Source organism: Sus scrofa, chromosome 4, assembly GCF_054392235.1.
Source record: "Sus scrofa isolate SSC_HxYL_T2T_F1_AM1 chromosome 4, Sscrofa_HxYL_maternal_Yorkshire_Landrace_v2.0, whole genome shotgun sequence".
In the NCBI taxonomy this organism is placed as follows: domain Eukaryota; kingdom Metazoa; phylum Chordata; class Mammalia; order Artiodactyla; family Suidae; genus Sus; species Sus scrofa.
Genome location: NC_139386.1, coordinates 124,462,008 through 124,477,570, shown reverse-complemented (window position 1 = coordinate 124,477,570; position 15,563 = coordinate 124,462,008). Strand labels below are relative to the sequence as shown.

General features: G+C 37.5%; 1 protein-coding gene across 22 annotated transcripts in view; it reads left to right on the top strand.

The window, feature by feature from the left end:
• SNX7 (sorting nexin 7) overlaps positions 1–15,563 on the top strand; it is a 306,908-nt gene that overhangs the window by 79,613 nt on the left and 211,732 nt on the right. The window lies entirely within an intron of this gene.

Below are 15,563 nucleotides of genomic sequence, written 5' to 3'. Positions count from 1 at the left end.
AATACACTGGGAAAATTTAGCAAGGCTTTCTTGTTAGGAGTCTTCTCTGTGTTCCTTTGTCTTCAGAGAGAAAGCTGCTCCTTTTCCCTGGGTGTACAGGAGGGTTTTATGACTGGCTTGAGGGAATAAGGGTTGGAAGAAGGTCACAGTGACCTTTCTGCTTCTGCCATATTCTCAAACTCCTTCAGCTTAATATGCCTACGTGCCCTATTTTGCACAAGTACGTCTTGAACCCTATTAGGCTGAAGAGGGGGGAGGGCCTTATGAGCTTTGCCTTTTATTTTTCATTCTAAGGGAAATGGGAAATGCTATTGAAGAGCTTCCAGAGCGAGGAGACGATTGTCTCTTGGACTTGCCTTTTAGAAAGATCACGCTGGCTGTATGTGGGTCAGAGTGGAAGGAAACAAAACATGATGAGACTAGTTAGACAATGTTGCAACAAAGACAGAGATGTGACTGACATGGAGGTTTCATGGCAGTGGGCTAGAGATTGGTAGACAGTTTCAAGTCGTTTTCTTTTTAGCAGGTGGATCAGAAAGATCATTTTCTACCCCTCCTATTTTTTTTTTTACTCTACCTTAACAATCTTAAGTACATTCAAGTATCTGAAAGGAATTTCCCATAAGCCTCAGGTTTTGGAATGACTTAAACTATTTTTGTTGAATAAAAGCACATTTATCACCTTAGGCTTTAGTACCACTTAACTGGTTAAATTCACAGAAATAACTTATCTCTCCTTTACAATAGAACCTGTCCACACTGACATGATAGGAATGTTATGACCGTCAGTTGCAGTAATTTATAAGAAAATGCCTTAGAAAATTAGAATAGATGATATACTGTGATTGTAATTATAAAACGTAAGTATATCAGGTTATATCAGTTACATAACAAATGCACCTACTATGTTTTCCTTTAAATTGTAAGGTCTGCCAGACTTTTCTAAGTTTGAATTTTTTATTTTTTAAAAGAAATACTCATAGCAATGCCAATGAACGCCAACCCAAATATTTGCGTTTTGACTATACGTCTCACATGAATATTTTTGTCATTCTCATAGATTGAATTCATTGTATGCATAATACTGTTTTCTTCAAAATAGTTAAATTGGCATCACTGTGCCATGTCACCATATTGCAACTTTTGTTCTTCACAGCAGTTTATATCAATATGGTTTTAACTCTTTCCTCCAAGTGAATTATATTTCTGAAGGTTACTCAAGTTGTATCAAGTGTACTTTAACTTGGATGTGTAAGTTTGGAAGAGTCATTGGTTTTCTTTATTATTACTTCACAAAACCCCTACAGCTCCAGTTATTTGTTGAGTTTTTTCCTTAGTGAATAATTTTTAACTGATTTGGCACGTCAGTCCAAGCGTAATCAGGAAATTGGAGCCCTTATATAATCAGGGCTTCCTAATTAACACACAAACTGTGGGGCTTGAAACAGCAACAGTCTGCTGTTATCTGTTAACTTCAGAATATCGCAGACATAGAGGGAAGTGAGATGTTCCAGAATCTTTCCATTCCGTTTTTAATTTAATCACAGTCTTATGGAACTACTTTTTTCATCAGCATTTGCAAAAATCAATCCCCTAAAGGGATTGTTGTTCATGGTGTGATAAAAGAAATGGGGTATAAACAATTGCCTTTGGACTTTAAAAAAAAATTTTTTTTTATTTAATGATTTATTTTTTTCCATTCTAGTTGACTTACAGTGTTCTGTCAATTTCTGCTTGTACAGCAAAGTGAACCCAGTCACATGTACATATATACATTCTTTTTCTCACATTATCCTCCATCAGGCTCCGTCACAAATGACTAGATATAGTTCCCAGAGCTATACAGCAGGATCTCATTGCCTATCCATTCCAAAGGCAATAGTTTGCATCTGTTAACCCCAGATTCCTGATCCATCCCACTCTCTCCCTCCCTCTTGGCAACCACAAGTCTGTTCTCCAAATCCGTGAGTTTCTTTTCTGTGGAAAGGTTTATTTGTGCCATATATTAAATTCCAGATATAAGTGATATGGTATTTGGCTTTCTCTTTCTGACTTAGCCTTTGGACTTTTGTGAAATGAAATAGTCACAGGTAATTTATAACTTAAAATTTAAATATCAAAATGACAGAGGACAGAGGAAAATCGGGTTGTAAACATGAGGTATAGGTCTGTATCAGATGCCAGTTATTGTCGTATTAAAATGTTGTACTTAGATATGTGAATTTATTTGCGATGGTTGACACCAAATATAAAACTAGTATTTCCAAATAAACGAAATAGGTGAAATGAAGCTATTCCCCATTTTGATCTATGTGAGCAGTAACTAAGAATGAATTAGAATCTTTTTTAAAAAACAATAATAAAACAATAAAACAAAATATCTGGTTGAACATGAGTAATTTCAAAGTACGTAGGTATCCAAAAATTATTTTCTGCTAAAATGTGAAGGGATGCTAAAACCCATAAAATAGGACACGGATAAAATGCCAGGGTATTTTCTAATTGTTCTTTAGTAGCTACGAGAGAGTTTTTGTTGTTAATGATGATGCCACTGATGAGGATGATGGTGAAGAGATTCGAAAGGAAGTGATCCTTGATAGGTATTACAGACTTCAAGAATATACTCTTTAGGAGTTCCCGTCGTGGCGCAGTGGTTGACGAATCCGACTAGGAACCATGAGGTTGCGGGTTCGGTCCCTGCCCTTGCTCAGTGGGTTGGCGATCCGGCGTTGCCGTGAGCTGTGGTGTAGGTTGCAGACATGGCTCGGATCCCGCGTTGCTGTGGCTCTGGCGTAGGCCAGTGGCTACAGCTCCGATTCGACCCCTAGCCTGGGAACCTCCATATGCCATGGGAGCGGCCCAAGAAATAGCTAAAAAAAAAAAAAAAAAAAAAAAGAATATACTCTTTGGAAGTTTAATTTTAATATCGTAATCATGAAGAGAATCACCTTAGTAATACATGCACACTAAAAACAAAAACAACAAAAGCTAAGTACACAAATGTATGAAGAAGAAATAAAGACTGTCCATAACCTGATCTCCTAGAGAGGAATGTGCATTTAAAGGCAATTATAGAAAAATAATTTGCTATATGCCGGTCAAAATATTTTTAAATTTCTGCACAGTTCTTTCTGAATGTGTCAAAATAAAAACAGTTACTTAATTGTGTCATGATGATTACAGTGGATATGTTGAGTTCTGTATTTTTCATTTGTTTAAATACTTTTCTATATGATGACATAATCTTCATATAGTACATCATGTTATTATCTTTATTAACAAAAATAACTACTAATAGCTGCTTTTATGTAAAATTTTTGCTCTCACAAATAATACTATTAAAAGTAATCATGAACATTAGACTTAAAGTCTTTCTTGATAAGAATTTCAAGAAATAACCAGGTTAAAGGCCACTTCATTTCAAATGCTATCAATCTTACTTAAGAATGTCAATTGCCTCATGGAAAAAATCATTCATTTAAAATTCTATTAACATCAAAACCCTGTGCTAAGCAGCTTTCAAATTCAAACTTAAATCTTGCCCTTAGAGAAGAATAATAAGTATATGTAATTTTTACTTGATTAATACAGCTTTACAATGTATTATTTTTTAAATGGAAGAGTATTTAAATTAGGTTTTTTTTTTTTTTACTTGAATGGTAATGAACAGACTTAATAGAAAGGTTCTCTCATTACTGAATAATAAAAATATATGTATCTACATGGCAATCTAGGAAGCAGAAAAACAATTATCAGCATAGGACATTTTCTGTGAGTTAAATGAAAGGAAAAAACCATTATAAGAGTCTGTCATCTAGACAAATCAATAACACACCCAGTGCTTTCCTAAAATCCAAGTCCAGCTATATATGGACCATTTAAAATTTAGAGAAATTTAAAAAAATAGATATCATAGCAGTTCTACAAAGTTTAAGTAGTAGATAAACACTGAATGTTCTAGAAGTTCTTCACATGTAGTTGTTTTCATTTAGAAATGTATTCCTCATTATGTTGGGGAGTGGTGAGTAAATTCTAGTGAAAGAGCTGTTTTAAATTCAGTGGTGCCACCATATATTTTGGAACATTTAAAAAAAATTGTGCATATTTAAAACACCTTGGTCCAAGTCAAGATAGATCCCAAACATTGTAACTTTAGAGGTTAATCTATACTGATAATGATTATAAAATTGCCAGCTAAGCAGGATTCTGATGGGGGGGCATTTAGATTTCGTCTGAAATTTTCATTCTTTTTTTTTAAATTGAGAATCAGATAAATGATGGACTTTCTGTTCATCTACATGAATTAAAAGAAGCAATGAGAGGGAATAGCTTCCCTAGACTTAATTTTACCCAACAAAGAGGAACTGTGATGTAACATGACAAAAACTTGGGGAAAAAAACACCAGTTTCAAAATCTGGGAGGTAAAAGCAAAAGAAGGAAACCCCTGGCGATCCTCAGTCACATTCCCTAGAAGTTAGTAAAACGATGTGAAAAAATTACAGAAGACTTAGTGATAATTTTAATGCCATTGGCTCAAAAGGAGAATATCTCATAAGAGAAATGAACAGTTCTAAAAAATAAAAGGGAATGAAGCAGTTAAAGAATCAGATAAAATTGCACCTGTGGGCTATGGACTCTAAAAGGCAAAAATATAGAGGAATAGTCAGAGAGGAATACAGAAGTAACAGGGTCAGGGAGGACATATTACAGGAAAAAGTGAGATTTGGGGGAAAAAAAACAGGAATGACTTCCAAATAATACCAAACTCAAATGGATGTGGGTGTGAGGAGTCTCTTTTGCGAACAAGAAAATTAGGAATTAATAAGCTCTAATACAATGAGTCAAGTGATATGGACACTATATTATGGAAACTGAGAAAAATTGAACTACTCGATTTCTGTTTCACTCCTGTTTTCCCCATCAAAGAGAATGAAAGTATAAGTTACATGGTTGAGGCAAATATCAATAAGAGAGGAATAAAATTCAGTTTGAAGAGGTGATAAAACATTAGTTATCCATTGCTACACAAAAGGGAAGGCGAGCTAGCATCCTGTTCTTTTTCCAGTGGCCTCTGTGAAAGCCCTTCCATTACCAGCCTCAAAGCAGTGCTTCCTAAGCTGTATTCACAGCCCTTAACTCTGAACGGATTTACCTAGGGAAGATGGACAGACTTCTGCTTACCCAGGAGAAATGCAGACCCCTTTTCTTTGCTAGGTGAATACTCACATTAGCTCCCAGATATTTGGGGGAATACTGGAATGATGACAGCTGATTCCAACATAGTTAACCTCTGTAATTTCTGATGCACACCATACCTAGGCACCTAATACTGCTCAGTTCTTTGTGAACAGGCTTTCCTGTAGAGAGAAGGATGGAAGTGGTTGAGGACTGACCCCACGGTAGTGGTTTGGTATCATGTTGGCCCCAGGGAAGGACCTGAATTCAATTCTGATGATGCATTTTCGGAGTAATACTGACAAACTAAGATGTAGTCAAAACAAGGTTATTCTGACGTCTTAGAAACGCGTCTTCATCGAAGGAATTGGGAAAGAAGAAAAGTATGTGGGGAGCAGTCACAGGGGGAGTCCAGGTTTTGTGGTTGCTTCAGAAAACATATCTAGAACCGACTTTTGGAAATGGCATAATTTGTACAAAGAAAGAATTGTTTCCTGTGTATAAATTTCTCTAAATTAAATTGCATTGCAATGAAATAAGTTCCTTGCCCCTGGGAGCTCTGAAGCAATTGTTGAATAGTGTAAATCAGCAATTCTGCCTATGCTAAAGTTTCTCAATGCATTTTATAGGAAATTAGTTTTTGTAATGTTAATGGTTATTAATCTCAGAAGAAAAGATCCTGTAGTCAAATAAGTTGGAATTAAATAAAGCTAAACAGACTTATTTGCTAAAGACGTTTTCAGAATCTTCGACGTGCTCATGTGGCTTATGAATCTGAAGACAGTTTCCTTGGTCAGCCTTTCTTCTTGTAGGATTAGCCTGTGTTGGAGTATAGTTCGGGAAACCTTGGGTAATTATGTTGCTCTCTAAAGTAAGGCGGCTTAGAGTGTGGCCTGAGGCCCAGTTCATAAGTTGTTTATTACAGATTGATAGTAAGATAAATCAGAAATAGAAAGTGATCAATTAAAATCTTCTGTAGCAATTAGACATTGTCATGACATCCAAATAGGTGATTAGTAGACTTCTTTGGTTGAGTAAGGTAAAGGCCACTTTGGGTGTTGTCCAGCCTTTGCAGCGATTTCCTGTGCCATGAAGTGCAAACGAGTCAGCTCAGTAGGATCATTGAATGGTCCTCAGTGGACTAAAGAAAAGACGGGTTCTTCACCACAGATAGTTTAAGAAGCACTGCTCTAAAATTCCTTGTTTTCTAAGAGGGCACCATCTTGTACACTTAACATGGGCAGCGTTCTTTCTCATTTAAAAATGTATAATCTGATTCGTATTCAACTATCACATTTACATAAAGCACAGTTAATTATAGAATTGGGATTAAATGCACCAAGCTCTGATTTTTATTTCCTTCTAAGGAAACCTTACAAATAGAGTGCTTATTATCATTTTCAGAATTCTGAAGTATTATGTAAATAACTGTTTTATGAAGTGTTTTCTATTCTGAATTGATATCCCAAAGCCATAGCCACCTCTCACGTTTCCACATAACTGTGGACATCTTTTATGATGTTTCATGTAGGTCTTAAAGCTTTTGTTTTGTAGGCTTCTGCTTCCTTAAAAACTATTAAAACACTTCCACCAGTCTCTTACATTCTGTGATACAGTTATTTCTCCATTATCTAGACAAGTGAAGCTGGGCTTAGGTGTGAAAGGGAACAGTTATGCCATAGCAGAGACCGTCTGTGCCTCTTCCTGTCCTTTGGATTCCAAAAGTGTTTGTGTTGTTATCAAAGATTTGAATAGGAGATTATGTATCATAATGAGAGAATTTTAAAAATATCTAAATTTTAAATTAAGAACTTTCATCTTACTGTGCCTCATAATGACAGACTATATTCTCTGGACCAGTGTCATAGTTCCTATAAAGAAAAGGAAGAAGTCATTTAAAACGCTTGCACTGGAGTTCCCATCATGGCGCAGTGGAAACAAATCCAACTAGGAATCATGAGGTTGCAGGTTCAATCCCTGGCCTTGCTCATTGGGTTAAGGATCCAGCGTTGCCGTGAACTATGGTGTAGGTCGCAGACGTGGCTCGGATCCTGTGTTGCTGTAGCTCTGGCGTAGGCCGGTGGCTGCAGCTCCAAGTCGACCCCTAGCCTGGGAACTTTTCTATGCTGTGGGTGCAGCCCTAAAAATCAAACAAAAAAACCCACATATACACACCACATGATGTAACATCTTGAAGAAAGAAGGTGGGTTTACTAGTGAAAAAAATTAAAGTTGGGTATCAGGATGCCTGCCAGTAACTAAATGTAAAATCTTAATCTTCTCTATGCCCAGTTTTCTAATCTGTCAAAAAGTGGTATGGATTGTCCTCCCCTCCCCTGCACCCGGGGAGGCAGGGCTTTGGGAGAATAAAATTAGAAAAACGTATGTGAAGTGTCTTAAAATAATGCAATTAAATGTCATGGCCTCACCTTGATAATTTTCCAGTAACCCCCCCAAAAAAGTTCTTCTTTTCAGTTTGTTGTACTTTCCATGCATGATAAACAGATACAGATAAGCTTGGTATTTGAAGTGTCTGGTACTAAAATGGTCAGACTTCATGTAATTGGTCTGCTATTAGTAAAAACGACAACCAAACAAATGAAAAATGATGAGTTGGTATAGAAAAGTATGAGTTGAAAAGATACGAATTCAAATTTGGGCTCTTATACTAATTCTTTCTATAAAGATTTCCAAGTATTAGATATTTTGGAGCCCCAATTTTTCCACATGTAAAAATGAGAGAAATAGAATTAGTTGTATCTACAGCTCTTTCTATCTAGCTAATCTTGAGTTAGAGATCTACAGACTAATACTATAAAATAATTTTTAAAATGGACCACAAGATGGCGTTTGTAGCTAATGAGTTTTTTGCGTTAACTCTGTTGCAGTCTTTGAAGTATTTGTAGTATTTACAAATGTAAACATGATACTTAAATTCTTGAGAGATATGTAAAAGTTATTTTCGGAAAATATGCAAATCATCATTTTGAGGTTATTTATATTTCTCAAATTATAAACTGGCAGGTGATTTTGAAATCACACTTTGCCAAAAATGAAATTTTGTGAGTGATTTGGAGCCTTTGCAAAATAATAGAAGTAGCTCTCCTTTGGTAATTTCATTTCGAATTTCTTTCTGGATTGATTATATTTCAGGAAAAAAAAAACGTTTAAATATGCAGCTCCTGAAAGCTTTCATTATTGCTTTGAATCATAGGTTTAGGCAATTAAAAAAATGATTTACAGGGAGTTCCTGTTGTGGCTCTCACAACCCAACATAGTGTCCATGAGGGTGGGGTCAATCTGTGGCCTCACTTAGGTGGGTGAAGGATCCAGCATTGCTGTGACTGTAGCATAGGCCAGCTGCTGCAGCTCCGATTCGACCTTAGCCCAGAATTACAGGTGCTCCCACTATGATGCAGTATGTTAAGAATCCAGCCAAAGTGGTTCTGGTTGCTGCGGAGGCAAGAGTTTAATCCCCGGCCCAGCTCAGTAGGTTAAGGGCTCTGGCGTTGCTGCAGCTATGGCTCAGATACAGTCCCTGGCCCAAGAACTTCCATATGCCTTGAGTGTGGCCATAAAAAAAAAGAAATCAAAAATAAATTTAAAAACTATCACTAAAATGTTACACTTGGAGTTCCCATCATGACTCAGTGGAAACAAATCCGACTAGGATCCATGAGGACACAGATTTGCATCCCTGGCTTCGCTCAGTGGGTTAAGATCCGGCGTTGCTCTGAGCTGTGGTGTAGGTCACAGGTGCAGCTCAGATCTGGCCTTGCTGGGGCTGCGGTGTAGGCCAGTGGCGACCGCTAGCCTGGGAACCTCCATATGCCATAGGTGTGGTCCTAAAGAGAAAAGAAAATGTTGCACACCCCATTGCCCTCGTTTTAGACCTGGCTGACAATTTTGATGATTTATTTTGCAGTGATATTGGCTTGGTGTAGAGCTGTTTACTTATCTAAGCTTCAGTGTTTCCTCAAATGTAGGTGGTGTGGTCTGTGCCCCAGATCGTTGGAGACAGCATTAAAGCGTGTAGAGGACACTCAGGCATGGTCTCAGTTTCAGTTTATGAAGAGAAATGGCAATTATTATGGCACTGTTTAAAAGCTACTATTAGGTTAGTAGGAACACTAGAAGCACAACAGCTTTTGACTTAATATGGAAATTTCTTGTTTTAAAAGGAGTCCATGGTGGGAGTTTCCATCGTGGCTCAGTGGTTAACAAATCCAACTAGGAACCATGAGGTTGCGAGTTCGATCCCTGGCCTTGCTCAGTGGGTTAAGGATCCGGCGTTGCCGTGAGCTGTGATGCAGCTTGGATCCCGCGTTACTATGGCTGTGGTGTAGGCCGGTGGCTATAGCTCCAATTAGACCCCTAGCCTGGGAACCTCCAGATGCTGCAGGAGTGGCCCTAGAAAAGGCAAAATAAATAAATAAATAAAAGGAGTCCATGGTGAGGTCTGGCTTCTATTACATTTTATAAGAATAGGTATCATTGTTATAGTTTTAGGCCAATTTATGGTTATTTTACTTTAGCAGTGGAGATATATACATAATTTTTTATTAATTTGACTTATGCGATAATTTGGATGGAGCTAGGTTTTCTAGGAGCTCGTCCACGAACAGGGTGGTAGCCTTACCTGTGGAGATAGCAAACTTTATGTTGGCTTCGCACCTGCTGCCTAAGAGCATGGGCTTCGGAGGCCTAACTGGTGGCTTTAAGCTGTGGGACCTTGAAGACTTTTCTTTAGTTCAGTGAGCCTCAGCAGCCCCTTCTATAAAGTGCTGACAATAATAGTATATGCATCATAGGTTTATTTGGGTATTACAATCTATATGTTCATGCACATATATATGTATGGGTGTAGGTAATGAAATGAAGAGAGATGAAAGAAAAGTCCCAGAAGCAAAATTTAATATTCCCAGTAAATCACCACAACAAAATGATTTTGAAGCTTTTATACTCAGAAATACCTTTCCAGGACTCTCAACCAGCTTATCCCTTAAGCCTTGACTTACTTTATGTAAGCCTGAAATTGCCAACATAGAAAATACATTTCAAAGCTGTTGGATAGACAGATAAGTGAGTAAGTAAATAAATAAGTAAAATATATGTTAAGGTCTTAATTCAGTGCCTAGCACATAATAAGATTTCAATAAATGTAGACTCTTAGTAGTAGTAGCACTAGTAGTCATCGCAAACATTTCTCGTTTATTTCTGAATCTCACCTTTGGAAATTATTTATAATGACAGTTCCCTCATAAATATCAAATACTGAGGGGAGAGGCAAAATTTTTTATGTTTGCTGCCTCTCCACACTGTATCAAACCAAGGAGGGCAAAGCATATTTATAAGTCGAATGTGATTTCTCACCACTTTTGGTTCTAGGATGAAAGTTAACAGATGCACATGGTCCAAGCTCCCTAGTCTGTGAATGGGTGGATCGGCCCAGAGAAATGGAAAGATTTGCCTCAAGTTCATATTGTGAGAGAGACTCTCCTCACACCCCACTAGTCTGAGAAAATATTGATTCTTAAATGTGGACGTGTTTGTTGAAAGCTGTATTATATCTATAGAAACATCATTTTTGTTGTCATTCATTCATTCTTTAGAAAACTTGATCACATCTGTTTATGGAATCACTACTCCCTTATGAGAACTAAAAAGGCATTTCCTTTTCTAATGGCAAAATGTCATCACCACTCTTGCTGGGATAGCAAGAGATTTACTTTCAAGACTAGTTTTGGCGTTAAAACTTATTTTCTACATATTCCATCTGTGTATTTGAAAAGTTTTTAAGCATGTGTGTCAGAACAAAAGGGCTTTTGTTTACCTTTTGGGTCTGTTTGCTCTAGTTCTGGTTCACTTTACTGACTGTACAGCCTATTTCCCAGTCCTGCCCTGCAAAGAGAAGCTTCAGGTGGGGGTCTTTGGCTATAAACTGGGGAAGAATGTGCACCAGAGTCTCAGTTAACAAGGATTTGTGATAAACTTGTTTTCTGTTCACCCAACATCTTGCCTAATAGCATGTTCAGTATATTTATTGGCTAACTTTTACAGCAGTGAGAAGCATGGAGCACAAGAAGAGAGTACTGGGAGTTCCCGTCGTGGCGCAGTGGAAACAAACCCGACCAGGAACCATGAGGTTGTGGCTTCGATTCCTGGCCTTGCTCAGTGGGTTAAGGATCCAGCTTTCCTGTGAGCTGTGGTGTAGGTTGCAGATGCAGCTTGGATCTGATGTTGCTGTGGCTGTGGTATAGGCTGGCAGCTGTAGCTCCGATTGGACCCATGGCCTGGGAACCTCCATATGCCGCTGGTGCAGCCCTAAAAAGACAAAAAAAAAAAAAGAGAGAGAAGAACCAATAGGAGCTGGGAACCAGTTTCCAAGAATGTTATGATACAGCAGAACTACTAATTTACAATTATAAGCAAATCTCACACTAGGTTTTGACAGTTTTTTTTTTCTTGTTGTTTTGATTTTTTTTTTTTTTTTTAAGGGCTGCACCTGCAGCATATGGAAGTTCCCAGGGGTCCAATCAGAGCTGCAGCCTCTGGCCTACACCACAGCCACAGCAATACGGAATCCAAGCCATGTCTGTGACCTATGCCACAGTTCATGGCAAGGCCGGATCCCTAACCCACTGAGTGAGGCTAGGGATCGAACCTCTGTCCTTGTGAATACTAGTCCTATTCATTCCCACTGAGCCATGATAGGAACTCCTTAACAGTTCTCCAGTTATCACGGTCCTGGACACAGATCCTAAACTAAATTGTTTAACTATGTGGTGTAAACAATCCATTTCTCTAATTTTTATACAATTTTTCATACTCCAAAAAAGCAAGAAAGAGTAGACAGATTTAAAAAGTGTTAGAGATTATTTTTAATTCTTTTAATAGACTCATATACATTAACAGATAAATGTGCCACATATCCAGGAACAGGTTAATATTAAACATTGGCAGGAGGGAGCAGTTAGCGTCAGGGGCTGCACAGTTCAGCGTCACATCCTCTGCTCTGTAGACCCAGAAACCTGACCAGTCAGCAGACGGAGTGGGGCAGGCTTTTATAGCAAAACGTACTATTAGTAAGTTTAAAGAGCAGTGGAAACCAGGGTGTCAACTGGTTTGATTGGAAAGGCTGTTTTTATGATGACTGGCATATTTACATCAGGAGGTCAATACATTCCTTCTCTATAGCCTCTGCATTTACTGAGCACTTACTGTACGCCTGGCTTGGTCATTGTCAAAGAGTATAAATACTCCTGATAATATGTAAAAATTTCCAAGATGTATGTAAGGAATCAGTTTCCATACACTCAATATGCATTTATACTCTTTCCTAAAAGTTGATCTACCTCATTCCCCTGCAATCATTCTTTTTTTTTTTTTTTTTTTTTTACCCACTTCCCCTCAAAATGGTCCTTCCTCCCCTATGTTAAGGAAGGCATCTTGGTGGCCCAGTGACTTATTAAAGTATGCTGCTGGTCACTCCAGAGATGGGTTGTTTTCCATTTGCTGATGCCTGGGGATACCCCTTACCAGATCTGTAATAACACAAAGGCACTCAGCTGTTTTTGTGTGTGGGTGTTTTTATTTTCGCCAAGCTGTTTTTATTTCACATGACTTTATTTCAACAATCCTCTGCTTTCTCATCTGTCAAACAAGGCGAACAGTCATTGAGTGGTTTAAAGAAGGTAATACATAATAAAGCAACCGTTACCATCCCTGAGATCAAGTATTCGTATTGATATTCAGCAGTTGTATTTCTGTTGTTTTTCTATGCTAATGTTCTATAATCGATATTTCCAAATGCGTAAATTGTTTTTCTGCCTTTCATATGGTGGATGGTGGGGGGGTAAGGAAATAGTTAAGTAGCTGTTTTTTTTTTTTTTTAACCATGTTTCACTCTCCTTTTTAGAATTTCCTTTAGAAATAAAAATGTTAATTCACAGCACTAATCAGCATGGAGGGCTGATCTTCCTTAGACATTTATTAAACGAGGATGGGTGAAGAATATGACAGCGATATAAGAGTGTTCACATGAGGATTAATATCATCTTTGGTGCAATTTGGATGCCTCGTTGACAGGAATTCTAAGTAGAGCAGACTCTCTGGATTTTCATTTTGAATTTTACCTTGAGTACATTCAGAAGTTTATTTAAAGGATAGTTTGGCAGAGTTATCAAAAAGATATGATATCTCCTGAAAGCAGTAATTGCTTTGGGCTGCCCTGCAGGGTTACCAGGTAGTAGATTATACATGAATTTGCAGAAGAGGCCAGAGAGCACTAAGTAAAAATGAGGTTCACCTTTGCAAGGTGAAGGATGGTTCTGCTCTATCAGCCCTTCAGTCCCAGTTAATAGTTTTCCTTGTTTTTGAAACGTTGTGGATAGACTTTTAAACATTATTAGAATTTAGGTATTTTTGCATTTCCTGCTTCTTTATATGCAGAATTTGGTGAAGGAGGTTTTTTATTATCTGTAAAGTCGAATGATTTTTTCGCATTGAAAAGAAACAATACCGCACAGCTCATATTTAATGCCTTTTCTGCATGTCACGTTAACTGTGGGTTTTTTGTGGATGTTCTCCCTCAGGTCCTGGAAGTTCCCATCTGTTGCTAATTTGTCGAGGATTTTTTTTTTTTCTTAGTAAGAAATAGATATAATTTGATGTCTTTTCATATCTATTGAGATGATACTGCATTTAATACAGTTACATTGATTGATATTTGAACATTAAAATCCAGACTTACCCTCCTGGGATAGACTCCATTTGGTCATGATGTATAATTCTTTCTAGAGATTGCTGGATTTGATTTGCTAACATTTTGTTTAGAATTTTCTTTTTTTTTTTTTTTTTTTTTTTTTGCTCTTTAGAGCTGCACCCACAGCATATGGAAACTTCCACGCTAGGGGTTGAATTGGAGCTGCAGCTGCCAGCCTATGCCACAGCTCACGGCAACGCCAGGGGTCAGGGATTGAACCTGCATTTCTCATGGATACTAGTCGGGTTCATTCCTGCTGAGCCAATTCTGACCTTGTTTAGAATTGTTACAGCTATGTTTATATGGAGTAATGGTCTATATTTTTCTTGTCTTATAATGTCTTTGGTAAGTTGGAAAGCATTTCTTTCCCTTCCAGTTTCTGGAAGAGTTTGTTTGGAATTAATGATTCTTCCTTAAATGTTTGAGTCTTCGCCTGTGAAGCCATTGGGCCTTGAGTGTTCTTTCTGGGAAGATGTTTAACGACAAACTCAAATTCATTTGGGTTATCTATTTTTTTTTAGAGTGAGTTTTTGTAGTTTGTGTCTTTTAAGTTTCATCTAAGTTTTCAAATGTATAAAGGTTTCAGTAACAGTTTTTTTTTTTTCCTTCAGTAGAATTTAAAGTGATATCACCCCTTCTCATTCAGAAGTTAGTCATTTGTGTCATCTCTCTCCTTTTATGAACAGTCTGGCTAAAAGTTTATCAGTTTTGTTAATCTTCTCAAAGATCCAACATGTGGGTTCATGGATTTTTCTATATTGTTTTTCTCTTTCATTAATTCATGCTGCAATCTTTTCTGGTTTTTTTCTTCTGCTTAGTTTGGGTAATTTGTTCTTTTTTAGTTTTTAAGATGAAAACTGAAGTCATTTAAGACTTTTCTTCTTTTCTAATGTAGGTATTTAGTGCTATAAATTTCTTTTTATGTACTTTAGTGGTATTCCAAAATTTTTTATATGTTGTGGTTTCATTTTCATTCGGTTTGAAACACTGTCTAGATTACGTTTGGATTTCTTCTTTGATACAGGGGTTGTTTATAAGTATCTTGTAAATATTTGGGCATTTTTCAGATATCCTTTTTTTTTTTTTGTCTTTTTAGGGCCACACCCATGGCATATGGAGGTTCCCAGGCTAAGGGTCTATTTGGAGCTGTAGCTGCCGACCTACATCAGAGCCACAGCAACACCAGATCTAAGCCGCATCTGCAACCTATACCACAGGTCATGGCAATGCCGGATCCTTAACCCACTGAGCAAGGCCATGGATCGAACCCACAACCTCATGACTCCTAGTCAGATTCGTTTGCGCTGCACCACAATGGGAACTCCAGGTTTTCAGATATGTTCCAATTGCTGATTTCTAACTTAATTTCAGTATGTTCAGAAAACAAACTTCATATGACTTCATTCTTTTTAAATTTAGTGAGATTTCTTGTATAGCCTGGAAAATGGTCTGTTTTGGTAAATATTTTATGTGTACATGGAAAAAAAATATGTGTTAGCTCTTTTGCCCTAGAGATGTCAGTTAGGTCATCTTGATTCATTTTCCTGTGGCACATTAATGACTTTCTCACCCCCTAGTCCCAGCAACCCATCATAATGTAATAATTGCTCATTTTTTGAGTCC